General features: G+C 40.5%; 1 non-coding gene across 1 annotated transcript; it reads left to right on the top strand.

The window, feature by feature from the left end:
* Window positions 1–18490: 18490 nt before the first annotated feature.
* LOC130942463 (small nucleolar RNA R71) lies at window positions 18491–18598 on the top strand. Its single transcript, XR_009071033.1, has one exon. It is a non-coding gene; the product is annotated as a small nucleolar RNA R71 (small nucleolar RNA).
* The last annotated feature ends 288 nt before the right edge of the window (window positions 18599–18886 follow it).

The raw sequence follows: 18886 nt of genomic DNA, 5'->3' as shown, positions 1-18886 counted from the left end.
ATGGCAAGCTGTATGTAGGGCATCACCGTCTTCAATGGCTACTTTTCATCCTCTCGGGAAAATGGTCCTATGCGCTGTCACTGCATGGCTAATCGTCTGGAGGCATCACCCTTGTTGATGGCTACATCCCATCCTCTCAGTGAAAATGGTCCAAATGCTCTATCACAGCACGACTAATCATCTGTCGGTTCTCAATCAGGTTGGAATAGAATCCCTTGATTCTTTTGCGTCTGTCACTAACGCCCAGCCTTCAGGAGTTTGAAGCTCGTCATAGTCATTCAATACCGGAATCCTACTCGGAATACCACAGGCAAGGTTAGACTTTCCGGATCCCCATGAATGCCGCCATCTATCTAGCTTATACCACGAAGATTCTGTTGGGGAATCTAAGAGATATGCGCCCGGCCTAAGGTAGAACGGAAGTGGTTGTCAGTCACGCACGTTCATAGGTGAGAATGATGATGAGTGTCACGGATCATCACATTCATCAAGTTGAAGTGCAACGTATATCTTGGAATAAGAATAAAAGAGAATTGAATATAAAGTAATGGTAATTGTATTGAAACTTGAGGTACAGCAGAGCTCCACACCCTTAATCTATGGTGTGCAGAAACTCCACCGTTGAAAATACATAAGTGAAAGGTTCAGGCATGGCCGAATGGCCAGCCCCCTAAAACGTGATCAATAGCCTCTTAAGATGAAGAATAAAACAAAACTAAGACCAAAGATGAAACGTGGTCAAAAGATGTCTAATGCAATAGTTAAATGTTCTATTTATACTAAACTAGCTACTAGGGTTTACATGAGTAAGTAATTGATGCATAAATCCACTTCCGGGGCCCACTAGGTGTATGCTTGGGCTTAGCTTGATCTATCCACGAGTTGAGGCTTCTCTTGGAGTTGAACGCCAAGTTATAGCGTGTTTCTGGCATTCAACTCCGGGTTATGGCGTGTTTCTGGCGTTTAACTCCAGACAGCAGCATGTACTTGGCGTTGAGCGCCACTTTACGTCGTCAATTCCCGAATAATAAAGTATGGACTATTATATATTGCTGGAAAGCTCTGAATGTCTACTTTCCAACGCCGTTGAGAGCGCGCCATTTGGAGTTCTGTAGCTCCAGAAAATTCATTTCGAGTGCAGGGAGGTCAGAATCCAATAGCATCAGTAGTCCTTTTGTCAGCCTTTTTCAGAGTTTTGCTCAAGTCCCTCAATTTCAGCCAGAAATTACCTGAAATTATAGAAAAACACACAAACTCATAGTAAAGTTAAGAAATGTGAATTTAACATAAAAACTAATGAAAACATCCCTAAAAGTAGCTTGAACTTACTAAAAACTACCTAAAAACAATGCCAAAAAGCGTATAAATTATCCGCTCATCAACAACCACTTCCGTTCTAACTTAGATCGAGCGCGTATCTCTTAGCCTCCATTCCGAAAGATCGGAGTCTTCGTGGTATAAGCTAGAATTATTGGTGGCCATTCCTGAGATCCAGAAAGTCTAAATCTTGTCTTTGGTATTCCGAGTAGAATCTGGAAGGGAATGATTGTGACGAGCTTCAAACTCGCGAGTGTTGGGCATAGTGACAGATGCAAAAGGATCAATGGATCATATTCCAACATGATCGAGAACCGACAGATGATTAGCCACGCTGTGACAGAGCATTTGGACCATTTTCATTGAGAGGACGGGAGGTAGCCATTGACACCGGTGAAACATGAACATACAGCTTGCCATGGAAAGGAGTATGAAGGATTGGAAGAAGGCAGTAGGAAAGCAAAGATTCAGAAGGGACAAAGCATCTCCATACACTTATTTGAAATTCCCACCAATGAATTACATAAGTATCTCTATCTTTATTTTATGCTTTATTTATCTTTATATTCGAAAACTATTATAACTATTAGAATCTGCCTGACTGAGACTTACAAGATGACCATAGCTTGCTTCATACCGACAATCTCCGTGGGATCGACCCTTACTCACGTAAGGTATTACTTGGATGACCCAGTGCACTTGCTGGTTAGTTGTGTGAAGTTGTGACAAAGTGTGATTCACGTTTGAGACCACCAAGTTTTTGGCGCCATTGTTGATGATCACAATTTCGTCCACCAACAATAACTAATTATTGTTACAAAAAAACTATAATTTGTAACAATTTTAAATTTGATACAAATTTTTTGTTACAAATGTTCCATTTTCTTGTAGTGGTACTATTAGCTTGTGAATGTAATAAAGTGATTAAGTATTGACGTTTTGATTGAGAATTAATTGATAAAAGCATAAATTCCTTGGGTATGTTAATTATTCGCATTTTATTTCATTACTTTTACGACATTCTCATTCCCTACTGAGAACATACGGTTTGTTCTCGCCCCAAAATCTTCAACCCTTTCAGAGACACAGGTTCGAAGACTCTATGAAGCTGCAAATGAATAGTTTGAATTGTTTATAAGTTAAGTTGTTTTCATAGAGTTCCCTCGCCTTTGTTAATTAAGATTTTATTTTATACAGAGGGATAGGAGTTGTATCTGAGTTTTATTTAAATTCTTGTGTATAACATTTATTATTATTAGTAGTTACATGATTATTATTACTACTTGGTGATCCTTGATATATAATTTTGATAAATAAAAACAATTTTCTGGAATTTTCTATAAAACTGAAACGCGATATCGAACTAAAGGCTCAATATTAAATAGTTAATAGAGAAAACAGGTTAGTAACACCTCACTTTTAGGACGATCATGATGTGCTAAAAGTTAGGGTATTACAAAGTTCACTGTGAGAGGGGAAAAGTTGAGGCACTATGATTATCATCCACCATTATAAGGATTAACGGTCAAGATAGTGACGTTAAAGAAATGCTTATTGGGAGGCAACCCAACCATAATATGCTTTGATTTTTTTTAGTTTTTATTAATCTTCTGTTTTTATTGTTAAATGATGCATGCATAAAGAAAACAAGTATAGAAGGAGCTAAGTTGAGGTGTTCCTCAACTATACAATAAGCAAAAAAAGAAAAGAATTGATGTTTGAATGCATGTTGCTTCCCAACGATAAACAATGCATATCATGAATACTACATTTTAAGAAATGGTTTGGTGTAAGATTGTATCCTTTTAGGTTCAAGCAGGAAACAAGTTTGGTGTTGTAGCATGCATGCAATGTAATAGTGCAGTGTTAGAATGAGATTTATATAGGTTGTAACTAACATTGCATTTCATGAAACTAAGTTTGGTGTTACTGCCAATTTTAGAAAAAGGTTCATGATTGAACCATAATAAACTATGCAACATTTTGTATCCTTAACATGCATTAAAAGAACCAAAATGGCCATATGACCTTGTGACATGAGGAACATAAATAGTGGCATGCTAGGGACAAGTTTGGTATCCAAATGACATGATTTTTTTGGGTTGTCGTGGCACGGCATTGAGATGGCATCCCACGCCTGGTACTAACATGCATTTTTAACATATTTTGTTGCTTTCTGTGGCACGCCAACCATGGCATGTGCGTACGCACGACTGTACTTTGGCGACCCACGCTAGTGCTCTGGCGCTCCACGTCTGGTGCATGCATATAAATTAAATTGGGAAGCCTCAACCCACGTTGTTATCCCACATCATTCTTTGAGCGTATTACGCCTATATTCATTTAAATCTAATTTGGGATTTTACACTTCCTTTTGGCGTGGCACGACAACAATAAAGATGCATATAGTTGCATGGCCATACCACTTTTAATTAATTTTGCATGATTCTTGCATGGTTCATCTTTTGCATTGAATGGCAATTTTTTAGCTTTATTTATGCTTAATTTGCACCAATCTCCCTGCATGTAATTGTCACTGAATGCATGCATCATTTTAGTTGTCTTTATTAGTGTTGTTTCTTTGTTTTGTAGTGGGTGTTTCATCCTATTTGCTAATAAATTTGTTAGTTATTAAATAGTAGTTTCTTTTATTTGTTTAGTTCTAATTAAGTATGCATGCTTTTATTTTATTAATTTGAAAAAGTTGATTTGTTTGTATTTTTTTGTTTTACTAGTACTTGTGTCACATCTAGGGACTCTCTTGAGCATTCCCTTCACTATGGCTATTTAATTTGAATAAAGTGTTGCATCACTTAATTGCTTTCACTAGAGAATGATGATTATTCCAGTTCTATCACCACCATTGTTCTTTGTTGCTTGAGGACAAACAACCATTCTAAGTTTGGTGTGGAGGCTGTGTAGAACATAGCTTATAAGGATAAAAAGAGAGTAACTCTGTTTTGAGCTTTAATTGTTATATATATTTTTATCCTTAATTAATAATCATGATTTATTTCTTTTCATATTACCATACTCTTGAAATTTCTTACACTCAATATCTTTAAGTATGCAACAAAGAATTTTCTCTCTTTGAAAGAAAAAAGTTGAAGAAGATTTTAAAATTTGGGGCAAGTAAAGATTAAGAGAAGTAGAGGTTCTGATTGTGTAAGTGTGTAATGAGGCTTCATGCTTGTCAATACTTGCATGGAAGCTCTAAGTCCTGGAATCAAGTTTAGAAAAGTTTTATGGAGGTTCTCAAAAATCTATATAACCAAGAAGCAACAACAAAAGAAAGAAAAAGAAAAAGAAAAACAAAGAATATGGCCCAAGGCTCTAAGCATCAATTACTAGGAAGATTAAGAAAGAAATAAGAACTCAAAGAGTTATTGTCCTAGTTAAATGCTTGTGGTAAACTTGTGTCAAAGAGAAAGGCTTAAGAAAGTAAATCTAAGTGGTGCTTCAACACCTAATACCTTAAACCAAATGGTTTAGGAGTATTGATTGAAACCTTATCCTACTTTGAGACACACATTTAGAGTCAAGGCCAAAGTGCAAAAGGAAAGTATTGAGAAAAGAAAACAATGATGCAAATAAGTGCTGCTTCAAGGGGACAATCTTTAAAAAGACTTCCATAATATAATCTGAATGAAATTCTTAAGTTCAAAGACTTCCAAATGTACGGACTAATAAGCACAGGAATCCTTGCATGAGCATACAATTTGGAGTTCACCTCACTGTCACTTAGTCACTTCACCCACTAAGGCATCATAAGAAATTCTTCAACCCACTTCAATTAAAAGAATCCTTTGTGCATAGTTCTTTTCTTGCTTAGGGACAAGCAAGATCTTAAGTTTGCTGTTGTGATGCATGGGCATATTTAGTAGTTTTTAGTTATTATTTCTTTCATTCAATCTATGTTCTTAGCATTTCTTTCCTTAAATTTAATATAGAGATTTTTCTTGCTTTAATCAAGATTTTTGGTGCCTTGATCAATGCTCTTTAGAGTTCTTTTGTGATAAGTGTAGGAAATGAAACAAGGATCAAAAGCACAAAGGGGAAAGCTAAGGACACACTTTGGAAGGAAGGACACGCTTTGAAGGCTTAGGATACATTTTTTCAAACTCACATTTAATCTTGGAAACCTTGTCGTCCAACATGGTGATCATGGCGTCCAATGGCATTCATACGTACGCAAGCTCCATGCGTATGCACAATTATTAAAATAACCAAAATCATGTGTACGCATGGGCATGCATATGCACAAGTGGTGAAATCAGCAAGGTCATACGTATGCATGGCCCATGCGTATGCATGACCCCCGTTTCATGTCCCATGCCAGTCTTGTGACATCCTACGCTGAAGCAAAACAAAGCATAATTTGGGCCATGAAATTGGAGCAATATTGCAGGCGTCCTACACCCCTCACTTGACGTGGCACGGCAAAGGCCAAATTAGGCCATCCTTTGATGAAAAAGTGTGGCGTTGCATTTTTCTCCATGCCCAACCTTCCAGGCTTCAATTTTCTCATTCATTCCTCAATTTTTCAAACTTCTAAAAGGATCAAGCCCATGGAATCAATCTCAATTTAGTTGAATTTAATGTAATTTGAATTTAATTTGATCTTGCATTTAGAATAGACTATAAATAAAGGATAAAGGGGACAATGCTAGGGAGCTCTATCTAAGCTCTCCTCCTGAACTCTTCTCCATTTCTTACCTGTCACATTTTGTAAGCCATGAGTGGCTGATTCCCTTTTCATTAGGGAAAGAGCTCTATTGAATTTAATGGATCAATCGTGATTTACTCTTCATCTTCAATTCATCTTTTATTTGCTTCTTTAGAAATAATCTTTGTTCTTCATTCTAAGGATTCAAACCTATTGAAAGATAGTTTGAATCCTATGAAAACTTGATATAGGGATCATAGGAATTGGGCTAGAATGTCTTTCTCCCAATTTAGTGATTCTGGTTTTTGGGATTGATATGTGACATACAATCAACCTATAACCTCATTCATGAAATTGTGCGGCTCTAAATTAGAGACCAATCTTCATCTCTTCTCATGAGCAATTAGATCAAGCAATTGGCAATTGATCAAGTTAAGAGATTGAATTACCAAGACATTGGAATTTAATCACTTATGATTTACAAAGATATCAATGATGCGATCGCAAGAACAATAGGTCATCTGAACAATGACACGATAAACGATGCGATCACAGTGTTTCTAGAGATCCGGAGCACCGACACAACAACAATGACCAAAGGCACCACTGGGAGGCCAAGCGAGCACGTGATAATAGGAGCTACCTTATTCACCGAGAAAATCTTGAAAGGCAGACTCCCAAAAGGTTTTGACAAACCCAGTGACATGAAGTATGACGGTACGAAAGATCCCCAGGAACACCTAACGGCCTTCGAGGGTAGGATGAACCTGGAAGGAGCCGTCAATGCGGTCCAATGCAAGGCCTTTCTGATAACCTTAGCTGGCCCTGCAATCAAATGGTTCAATGCCCTTCCGAACAGCTCAATAGCCAGTTTTGATTACATCTCTAGGAGGTTTATGACCCAGTTCATCACCAGGATCACCAAAGCAAAGCACCCGATTGGCCTACTTAGAGTCACCTAAAGACAAGATGAATCCACAAGGAGATACCTTGAAAGGTTCAACAATGAGTGCCTGACGATTGATAGACTCACGGACTCGGTTGCCAGTCTTTGTCGGACCAATGGCCTCATGAATGAAGACTTCCAGAAACACCTCACCGCCAAGCCAGTCTGGACCATGCATAAAATCCAAAATGTCGCAAGGGAATACATAAACGAGGAAAAGATAAGCCAAGTTATGGCCGCCAATAAACAGTAGCACAACAACATGGTATCTCATAGTAGCCCACCACCAAAAAATACCCCGAAAGAACACCCCAGACCCGCTACCCCCAACTGACCACCCAAGGTAGAAAAGTTCACGAACTACACCCCCTACCCGGTCCCATCACAGAAATCTACCACCAAATAGTAGAGCAAGGAATCCTTTTGAAGGCGTGACAACTGAAGAAACACACAGGTGGCAACAAGAGCCTATACTGCAATTACCACTAAGGATATGAACATAAAATCAAAAATTGCTTCAAATTAAAAGATGCCCTTGAACAAGCCATCCGAGATGGCAAACTCCCCAATTTCACCAAAATCATCCGAGAACCTAGGAGAACTAAAAGAGAAAGATCACCAGAACACGAAGAATGAAACCTGAGAACGATACAGCAGGCACCCCAAGAAATTCTAGAAATCAACCCCACCATAATCGTAAACATCATGACCGGAAAGAACGTACTGGAAAAGTTAAAATCAGCACTAAAAAATGATCTCAAAGTCCTAGACATAAAAAACCAAGTACCAATCTCCTCGGTTCTAGCGGCGATCATATTTTCCCCCAATGATTGCCAACACGGCACTTCAGCAAAAGACGCCCCATTCATCATCTCAAAAAAAGTTGGAATTAGACTTGTGAAAAGAATACTGGTCGACACCGGAGTTGATTCTAACATCCTCTTCAGATAAGTGATGAGCGGATAATTTATACGCTTTTTGGCATTGTTTTTAGGTAGTTTATAGTATGTTTTAGTCAATTTTTAGTATCTTTTTATTAGTTTTTATGCAAAATTAACATTTCTGGACTTCACTATGAGTTTGTGTGTTTTTCTATGATTTCAGGTATTTTTTGGTTGAAATTGAGGGACCTGAGCAAAAATCTAATTCAAAGGCTGAGAAAGGACTGTAGATGCTGTTAGATTCTGACCTCCCTGCACTCGAAGTGGATTTTCTGGAGCTATAGAAGTCCAATTGGAGCGCTCTCAATTACATTGGAAAGTAGACATCTTAGGCTTTCCAGAAATGTATAATAGTTTATACTTTTTTCGAGATTTGATGACCCAAACTGGCGTCCAAACGCCCACCAGAGACCCTTTTATGGTGTAAAACGCCAAAACTGGCACCAAAGCTGGAGTTAAACGCCCAAACTGGCACCCAAGCTGGCGTTTAACTCCAAGGATGGCCTATGCACGTGAAAGCTTCAAAGCTCAGCCCAAGCACACACCAAGTGGGTCCCAGAAGTGGATTTCTACACTATCTACTCATTTTCTGTAAACCTAGTTTACTAGTTTTGTATAAATAGTACTTTTTACTATTGTATGGGGGTCTTCTTCCCCTGTTTTCGAATTCTTATGCCATTTGGGAGACTGGCCATTCGGCCATGCCTAGACCTTTTGTTCTTATGTATTTTCAACAGTGGAGTTTCTACACCTCATAGATTAAGGTGAGAAGCTCAGCTGTTCCTCATGAATTAATGCAAGTATTATTGTTTTTCTTTCAATTCACGCCTAATTCTTCTCCAAGATATACTCTCGTACTTAATTCAGTTAAGTCAGACTGAAGGGGTGATCCGTGACAATCACCCACTATCTTCAGTACTTACTTAGCCAAGATCCGCGTGCCTGACAACCACAAGCGGTCTACATGATGTTCAACGTAGTCATTGGATGCCAGCTAGAGTATATTCTCTTGGGTCTCTGATCCATGCGTTTGACTAGCATCTCCTGACAACAGAGCATTCAAATCAGTGAGATTAGAACCTTCGTGGTATAGGCTAGAAACAATTGGCAGCATTCCTGAGATCTGGAAAGTCTAAACCTTGTCTGTGGTATTCCGAGTAGGATCTAGGAGGGGATGACTGTGATGAGCTTCAAACTCAAAGTGACAGTGCGCAAAAGGATCAACGGATCTTATTCCAACACAAGTGAAAACTGACAGATGATTAGCCCTGCGGTGAGAATCGTAGCTGGACCATTTTCACTGAGAGGACGGATGGTAGCCATTGACAACGATGATCCACCAACTTACAGCTTGCCATGGAAGGGAGTGTGCATGATTGGATGGAACCAATAGGGAAGCAGAGGTTCAGAAGCAACAAAGCATCTTTAAACGCTTATCTGAAATTCCCATCAATGAATTACATAAGTATCTCTATTTTATTTTATTTTTTATTTATCTGTTAATTATCAAAACCTCATAACCATTTGAATCTGCCTGACTGAGATTTATAAGATGACCATAGCTTGCTTCAAGCCGTCAATCTCCGTGGGATCGACCCTTACTCACGTAAGGTATTACTTGGACAACCCAGTGCACTTGTTGGTTAGTTGTGCGGAGTTGTGAAAAGTGTGATCACAATTTCGTGCACCAAGTTTTTGGCGCCGTTGCCGGGGATTGTTAGAATTTGGACATCTAACGGTTGATCTTGTTGCTTAGATTGGGTAATTTTATTTTATGTTTAAACTTTTTATTTTTATTTTCGAAAAATACAAAAAAAAGAAAATTTAATAAAATCATAAAAACAAAAAATTGTGTTTCTTGTTTGAGTCTTGTGTCAAATTTTAAGTTTGGTGTCAATTGCATGTTTTCAAATTTTCTCAAGGTTTTGAAAAAATTCATGCATTGTGTTCTTCTATGATCTTCGAGTTGTTCTTGATGATTTCCTTTGTCTGATCTCATGATTTTCCTGTTTTGTGTTTTATGTTGTTTTTCATATGCATTTTCAAAATCATAGTATTTGAACATTCAAAATTTCTAAGTTTGGTGTCTTGCATGTCTTTCTTTTCTTAAAAATTTTCAAAAAATATGTCTTTGATGTTCATCATGATCTTCAAAGTGTTCTTGGTGTTCATCTTGACATTCAAATTGTCCTTGCATGCATTACTTGTTTTTATCTTGCATTTTTATGTTTTATTTCATTTTGTTGTTTTTCTCTCTCTTCATTAAAAATTTAAAAATAAAAAATATATCTTTTCAAGTAAATAATATAGAGAAATGAAGGATCAAGAACATAAAGCAGAAGAATCATAGTGAAAAAGAGCTCACTAGCGTTAAAACGTCAGTAAAGAGGAAATTTGGGCGTTAAACACCAGAATGGCTATCTTTATGGGCATTTAACGCCAGTAAAGGTACTGTTCATACCCTGACCGGGCTCCTCCAACTCGGAGAATCCATAAAAGGTCCGACCTTGTCCTAAGGCTCACGCCTCAAGGTCGGACCTCGGACAATAAAGCAAGGAAGGCCCATCAAAAGGAACGCAGCCCAAAACCTAAAAGCCGAAAAGGCCTAGAAAAGGCGGTTCCACAAAGATAGAGATAAAACTCCCAAAAAGATAAGATAAGATAAGAATATCTTATCTAGGGAAGATCACGGCCAACTACTATAAATACACTGGAGCACCCAGGTATGGCATTCATTCACATTCTACGCATATCTGCTTGGACCCATGCTAACTTAAGCATCGGAGTGTCATTGCAGGTACAACCACCAACCGCTCTGCATATCAAGCTCGGGCCACTGACCCCCCACCTCGGGTCTCTCCAGACGACCGAGCTACACGTTTCAGGTAACCCTCGGAACATTGGCGCCGTTGCCGGGGACCTGGAAGTCATCCCCCTACCATGGCGGACGACCCTCTCAACAATGACCACGCAACATCTGAACAAGAGGACGAAATCGATACCGGAGAACGACCGGACAGCCCTCTATCACCACGCACTCCAGAAGGAAACAAACAGAATCGCCCAGAGACATCACTCCCAAACAAAGATCCACAAAATTCCGAAAAAGAAAAGAGCTCGGAAGTTCTAGAAGCAGTCCGGGCACAACAAAACCGACTGAAACAACTCGAAGCGGACATAAAGAAGCAGAAGGAAACCGAACAAGATCTGAGAAGGGAAGCTCGAAAGCGCAGAGAATTAGAAGAAAAACTGCGGAAAATAGAGGCCAACCTGAAAGACCGGACAGAACGCGGCACCACCACCGAGGGCAACCACGACCCCTTTACACAAGAGATCATGAAAGAGAAGGTACCGCGAAACTTCAAACCACCCGATATGGACCTCTACGACGGCACCACCGATCCAAGTCATCACCTCAGCAACTTCAGGAGCAGAATGTACCTAGTCGACGCCTCCGACGCGATTCGGTGCAAAGCTTTCCCCACCACTCTTACCAAGTCAGCCATGAAGTGGTTCGACAACCTGCCACCAAGATCAATCACCAGCTTCGAAGACCTAACCAAAAAATTTCTAACAAGATTCTCTATTCAAAAGGACAAGACAAAACATGCCCCCAGTCTACTCGGGATCAAACAAGGTAACCAAGAAACTCTCCGAGAATACATGGAGCGATTCAACAAAGCCTGCCTGGACATACAACACTTGCCCACTGAAGCAGCCATCATGGGACTAGCAAACGGCCTAAAAGAGGGACCGTTTAGCCAATCCCTATCCAAACGATACCCGACCTCCCTATACGAGGTGCAGGAGCGGGCAGAAAAATATATCAACATGGAGGAAACCTCCCAGCTAAGAGACTCTTCTAGGAAGGAATCAACCTACCCACCCCGAGATCGGGATCGGGAACAGAAGAAAAAAGAAGAACCTAACTCGGACAAGCCACGGAAGTACCACAACTACACCCCCCTCCGAGTCTCGCTGGTAGACGTCTACAGAGAAGTATGCCACACCGAAAGGATCCCACCGCCCCGACCGCTAAAACACAAGAAAGCGGGGAGAGATCGGTCCGAATACTGTGAATATCACAAGCTCTACGGTCATTCTACTAACGACTGCTACGACCTAAAAAATGTTATAGAAAAGCTAGCCAGAGAAGGAAAACTCGACAGATACATAGCAGAGAAAGGAGAAGAGACCAGGAAGAGAAGGCGGGGAGACAACGAAGATCGGGCCGAACAAACCCCGCGAACCCCTGAAAGACATGTTCACATGATAAACGGAGGTTTTGCAAGCGGAGGAACATCTAAATCTTCGCGAAAAAGACACCTCAAAGAAGTCTATCACGTTCGAGAAGACAGTCCCCTGCCCGAATTACCTACTATCTCATTTACCCGAGAAGATGCTCAAGGGATAATTCCCGGACACGACGATTGGTGCGCGAAATTGTGAACAATACTTTTTCACAACTCAAATAATCCCCGGTAATGGCTCCAAGAACTTGGTGGCTCAATACCATGGCATTACACAACTTCGCACAACTAACCAGCAAGTGCACTGGGTCGTCCAAGTAATAAACCTTACGTGAGTAAGGGTCGATCCCACGGAGATTGTTAGTATTGAAGCAAGCTATGGTCATCTTGTAAATCTTAGTCAGGCAAACTCAGATGTATATGGTGATGAACGAAAATAACATAAAAGATAAGGATAGAGATACTTATGTATATCATTGGTGTAAGAGCTTCAGACAAGTGTATGAAGATGCCTTCCCTTCCGTCTCTCTGCTTTCCTACAGCCTTTATCCAATCCTTTCTTACTCCTTTCCATGGCAAGCTCGTGTAAGGTTTCACTGTTGTCAGCAGCTACCTCCCATCCGCGCAGTGAAAGCTAATGCACACACTCTGTCACAGTGCTGCCAATCACCGGTTTGGTTCCCTCCCCTACCGGAATAGAATAACTCTTTTGCGTCTGTCACTAACGCCCAGTAGGTTACAGGTTTGAAGCACGTCACAGTCATTCAATCATTGAATCCTACTCAGAATACCACAGACAAGGTTAGACCTTCCGAATTCTCTTGAATGCTGCCATCAGTTCTTGCCTATACCACGAAGACTCTAATCTCACGGAATGGTTGGCTCGTTTGTCAGGCGAGCACTCGGTTGTCAGGCGATCAACCATGCATCATGCAATCAGGAATCCAAGAGATATTCACTAAGCCTCAGATGCTTGTAGAACAAGAATGGTTGTCAGTCACCTTGTTCATGGGTGAGAATGGTGATGGGCGTCAATCATCACCTTCATCATGTTGAAGAACAAGTGATATCTTGGATAAAGAACAAGCGGAATTGAATGGAAGAACAATAGTAATTGCATTAATACTCGAGGTACAGCAGAGCTCCACACCTTAATCTATGGTGTGTAGAAACTCCACCGTTGAAAATACATAAGCATAAGGTCTAGGCATGGCCGTGAGGCCAGCCTCCCCAAAGTGATCAAAGATAGCATAAAACTCAAAGATAGCTACCCAGATGTACCTAATACAATAGTAAAAGGTCCTACTTATAGAAAACTAGTACATAGATGAGTAAATGACATAAAAATCCACTTCCGGGCCCACTTGGTGTGTGCTTGGGCTGAGCAATGAAGCTTTTTTCGTGTAGAGACTCTCCTTGGAGTTAAACGCCAGCTTTAGTGCCAGTTTGGGCGTTTAACTCCCAATTAGGTGCCAGTTCCGGCGTTTAACGCTGGAATTTCTTGAGGTGACTTTGAACGCCGGTTTGGGCCATCAAATCTTGGGCAAAGTATGGACTATTATATATTGCTGGAAAGCCCAGAATGTCTACTTTCCAACGCCGTTGAGAGCGCGCCAATTGGGCTTCTGTAGCTCCAGAAAATCCACTTCGAGTGCAGGGAGGTCAGAATCCAACAGCTTCTGCAGTCCTTTTGAGTCTCTGGATCAGATTTTTGCTCAGGTCCCTTAATTTCAGCCAGAAAATACCTGAAATCACAGAAAAACACACAAACTCATAGTAAAGTCCAGAAAAGTGAAATTTAATTAAAAACTAATAAAAATATAATAAAAACTAACTAAATCATATCAAAAACATACTAAAAACAATGCCAAAAAGTATACAAATCATCCGCTCATCACAACACCAAACTTAAATTGTTGCTTGTCCCCAAGCAACTGAAAATCAAATAAGATAAAAGGAAGAGAATATGCAATGAATTCCAAAAACATCTGTGAAGATCAGTATTAATTAGATGAGCGGGGCTTTTAACTTTTTGCCTCTGAACAGTTTTGGCATCTCAATCTATCCTTTGAAATTCAGAATGGTTGGCTTCTTTAGGAACTTAGAATCCAGATAGTGTTAATGATTCTCCTAGTAAAGTATGATGATTCTTGAACATAGCTATTTATTGAGTCTTGGCTGTGGCCCAAAGCACTCTGTCTTTCCAGTATTACCACCGGATATATACATGCCACAGACACATAATTGGGTGAACCTTTTCAGATTGTGACTTAGCTTTGCTAAAGTCCCCAATTAGAGGTGTCCAGGGTTCTTAAGCACACTCTTATTTGCCTTGGATCACAACTCTTATTATTATTTATTTTTTTTTTTCGTTTTCTTTTTTTTCTTTTTTTTTTCGGTTTTTTTTTCTTTTTTCTTTTTTCTTTTTTTTTTGAATAGCAATGCTTTTTCTTGCTTCAAGAATCATTTTATTGATTTTTCAGATCCTCAATAACATGTCTCCTTTTTCATCATTCTTTCAAGAGCCAACATTCATGAACCACAAATTCAAGATACATATGCACTGTTTAAGCATACATTCAGAGAACAAAAATATTGCCACCACATCAAAATAATTAAACTATTATAAAATTCAAAATTCATGCAATTCTTCCTTTTTCAATTAAGCACATTTTTATTCAAGAAAGGTGATGGATTCATAGGACATTCATAACTTTAAGGCATAGACACTAAGACACTAATGATCATAAGACACAAGCATGGATAACATAAAGCACTAAAATTTGAAAAACAAAGGAATAAAGAACAAGGAAATCAAGGAATGGGTCCACCTCAGTGATGGCGGCTCTTCCTTGCTTTTGAAGGTCCTATGGAGTGCTTGAGCTCCTCAATGTCTCTTCCTTGCCTTTGTTGCTCCTCTCTCATGATTCTTTGTTCTTCTCTAATTTCATGGAGGAGAATGGAGTGTTCTTGGTGCTCCACCCTTAGTTGTCCCATATTGGAACTCAACTCTCCTAGGGAGGTGTTTAGTTGCCCCCAATAGTCTTGTGGAGGAAAATTCATCCCTTGAGGAATCTCAGGGATCTCATGATGAGTGGGATCTCTTGTGTACTCCATCCTTTTCTTAGTGATGGGCTTGTCCTCATCAATGGTGATGTCTCCCTCTATGTCAACTCCCACTGAATAACAGAGGTGACAAATGAGGTGAGGAAAGGCTAACCTTGCCAAGGTAGAGGTCTTGTCCGCCACCCTATAGAGTTCTTGGGCTATAACCTCATGAACCTCTATTTCTTCTCCAATCATGATGCTATGGATCATGATAGCCCGGTCTATGGTAACTTCGGACCGGTTGCTAGTGGGAATGATTGAGCGTTGTATAAACTCTAACCATCCTCTAGCCACGGGTTTGAGGTCATGCCTTCTCAATTGGACCGGCTTTCCTCTTGAATCTTGCTTCCATTGTGCGCCCTCTTCACATATGACTGTGAGGACTTGGTCCAACCTTTGATCAAAGTTGACCCTTCTAGTGTAAGGATGCTCATCTCCTTGCATCATAGGCAAGTTGAACGCCACCCTCACACTTTCCGGACTAAAATCCAAGTATTTCCCCCGAACCATAGTAAGATAATTCTTTGGATCCGGGTTCACACTTTGGTCATGGTTCTTGGTGATCCATGCATTGGCATAGAACTCTTGAACCATCAAGATTCCGACTTGTTGAATGGGGTTGGTAAGTACTTCCCAACCTCTTCTTCGGATCTCATGGCGGATCTCCGGATATTCACCCTTTTTGAGTGAAAAGGGGACTTCGGGGATCACCTTCTTCAAGGCCACAACTTCATAGAAGTGGTCTTGATGCACCCTTGAGAGGAATCTATCCATCTCCCATGACTCGGAGGTGGAAGCCTTTGCCTTCCCTTTCCTCTTTCTAGAGGTTTCTCCGGCCTTGGATGCCATAAATGGTTATGGAAAAACGAAAAAGCAACGCTTTCACCACACCAAACTTAAAATGTTTGCTCGTCCTCGAGCAAAAGAAGAAAGAAGAGAGTAGAAGAAGAAGAAATGAGGAAGAGGGAGATGGTGGTGTATTCGGCCAAGGAGGGGGAGAAGTGGTGTTTAGGTAGTGGAAAATGAAGGGGTAAAGAGGGGTTTATATAGGAAAGAGGGGGATGAGGTGATTGGTGAATGGGGGAAGAAGAGAGAGAGTGATGGTAGGGTCCTGTGGGGTCCACAGATCCTGTAGTGTCAAGGAAAAGGCATCCTTGCACCAAATGGCATCAAAATCCACGTTTTGAGCCTTTTCTGGCGTTAAACGCCGGGCTGATGCCCATTCCTGGCGTTTAACGCCAGGTTTTTGCCCTTTACTGGCGTTTAACGCCAGTCTGGTGCCCCTTTCTGGCGTTAAACGCCCAGAAGGGTGCCAGACTGGGCGTTAAACGCCCAACTGCTAGGCTGACTGGCGTTTGAACGCCAGCAGCATCTTCCTCCAGGGTGTGCTGTTTTTCTTCCTGTTTTTCATTTTGTTTTTGCTTTTTTCATTGTTTTTGTGACTTGTTATGATCATCAACCTACAAAAAAAGATAAAATAACAAAAGAAAATAATTAATTATAAAACATTGGGTTGCCTCCCAACAAGCGTTTCTTTACTGTCATTAGCTTGACAGAGGACTCTCATGGAGCCTCAGAGATACTCAGAACCGTGTTGGAACCTCCCAACACCAAACTTAGAGTTTGAATGTGGGGGTTCAACACCAAACTTAGAGTTTGGTTGTGGCCTCCCAACACCAAACTTAGAGTTTGACTGTGGGGGCTCTGCTTGGCTCTGTTTTGAGAGAAGCTCTTCATGCTTCCTCTCCATGATGATAGAGGGATGTCCTTGGGCCTTAAACACCAAGGATTCTTCATTCACTTGAATGATCAACTCTCCTCTATCAACATCAATCACAGCCTTTGCTGTGGCTAGGAAGGGTCTGCCAAGGATGATGGATTCATCCATGCACTTCCCAGTCTCTAGGACTATGAAGTCAGTAGGGATGTAATGGTCTTCAATCTTCACCAAAACATTCTCTACAAGTCCATGAGCTTGTTTTCTTGAATTGTCTGCCATCTCTAATGAGATTCTTGCAGCTTGCACCTCAAAGATCCCTAATTTCTCCATTACAGAGAGGGGCATGAGGTTTACACTTGACCCTAAGTCACACAAGGCCTTCTTGAAGGTTATGGTGCCTATGGTACAAGGTATAGAAAACTTCCCAGGATCATGCCTCTTTTGAGGCAGTTTCTGCCTAGACAAATCATCCAGTTCTTTGGTGAGCAAAGGTGGTTCATCCTTCCAAGTCTCATTTCCAAATAACTTGTCATTTAGCTTCATGATTGCTCCAAGGTATTTAGCAACTTGCTCTTCAGTGACATACTCATCCTCTTCAGAGGAAGAATACTCATCAGAGCTCATGAATGGCAGAAGCAAGTCCAATGGAATCTCTATGGTCTCATTTTGAGCCTCAGATTCCCATTGGTCCTCATTGAGGAACTCAGAGGAGATTGGTACACGCCCACTGAGGTCTTCCTCAGTGGCGTCCTCCTCCTCTCTTTCCTCTCCATATTCGGCCATGTTTATGGCTTTGCACTCTCCTTTTGGATTTTCTTCTGTATTACTTGGGAGAGTACTTGGAGGGAGTTCAGTAGCTTTCTTGCTCAACTGTCCCACTTGTCCTTCCAAATTCCTAATGGAGGACCTTGTTTCATTCATGAAACTTTGAGTGGTCTTTATTAGATCAGAGACCATTGTTGCTAAGTCAGAAGTATTCTGCTTAGAACTCTCTGTCTGTTGCTGAGAAGATGATGGAAAAGGCTTGCTATTGCTAAACCTGTTTCTTCCACCATTATTGTTATTGAAACCTTGTTGAGGTCTCTCTTGATTCTTCCATGAGAGATTTGGGTGATTTCTCCATGAAGAATTATAGGTGTTTCCATAGGGTTCTCCTAGGTAATTCACCTCTTCCATGGAAGGGTTCTCAGGATCATAAGCTTCTTCCTCAGATGAAGCATCCTTAGTACTGTTTGGTGCATTTTGCATTCCAGACAGACTCTGAGAAATCAAATTGACTTGTTGAGTCAATATCTTGTTCTGAGCCAAAATGGCGTTCAGAGCATCAATCTCAAGAACTCCTTTCTTCTGACTTGTCCCATTGTTCACAGGATTCCTTTCAGAAGTGTACATGAATTGGTTATTTGCAACCATTTCAATCAATTCTTGAGCTTCTGCAGGCGTCTTCTTCAGATGAAGAGATCCTCCAGCAGAGCTATCCAAAGACATCTTGGATAGTTCAGAGAGACCATCATAGAAAATACCTATGATGCTCCATTCAGAAAGCATGTCTGAAGGACATCTTCTGATTAATTGTTTGTATCTTTCCCAAGCTTCATAGAGGGATTCTCCATCCTTCTGTCTGAAGGTTTGGACTTCCACTCTAAGCTTACTCCATCTTTGTGGTGGAAAGAACTTTGCCAAGAAGGCATTGACTAGCTTTTCCCAAGAGTCCAGGCTTTCTTTAGGTTGAGAATCCAACCATATTCTAGCTCTGTCTCTTACAGCAAAAGGGAATAGCATCAGTCTATAGACCTCAGGGTTAACCCCATTAGTCTTGACTGTGTCACAGATTTGCAAGAATTCAGCTAAAAACTGATGAGGATCTTCCATTGGAAGTCCATGGAACTTGCAATTCTGTTGCATTAGAGAAACTAATTGAGGCTTAAGCTCAAAGTT

Source organism: Arachis stenosperma, chromosome 7 (genome assembly GCF_014773155.1).
Source record: "Arachis stenosperma cultivar V10309 chromosome 7, arast.V10309.gnm1.PFL2, whole genome shotgun sequence".
NCBI lineage: Eukaryota > Viridiplantae > Streptophyta > Magnoliopsida > Fabales > Fabaceae > Arachis > Arachis stenosperma.
Note: the sequence above shows the minus strand (reverse complement) of the source record. Positions and strands in the feature narration are given on the sequence as shown.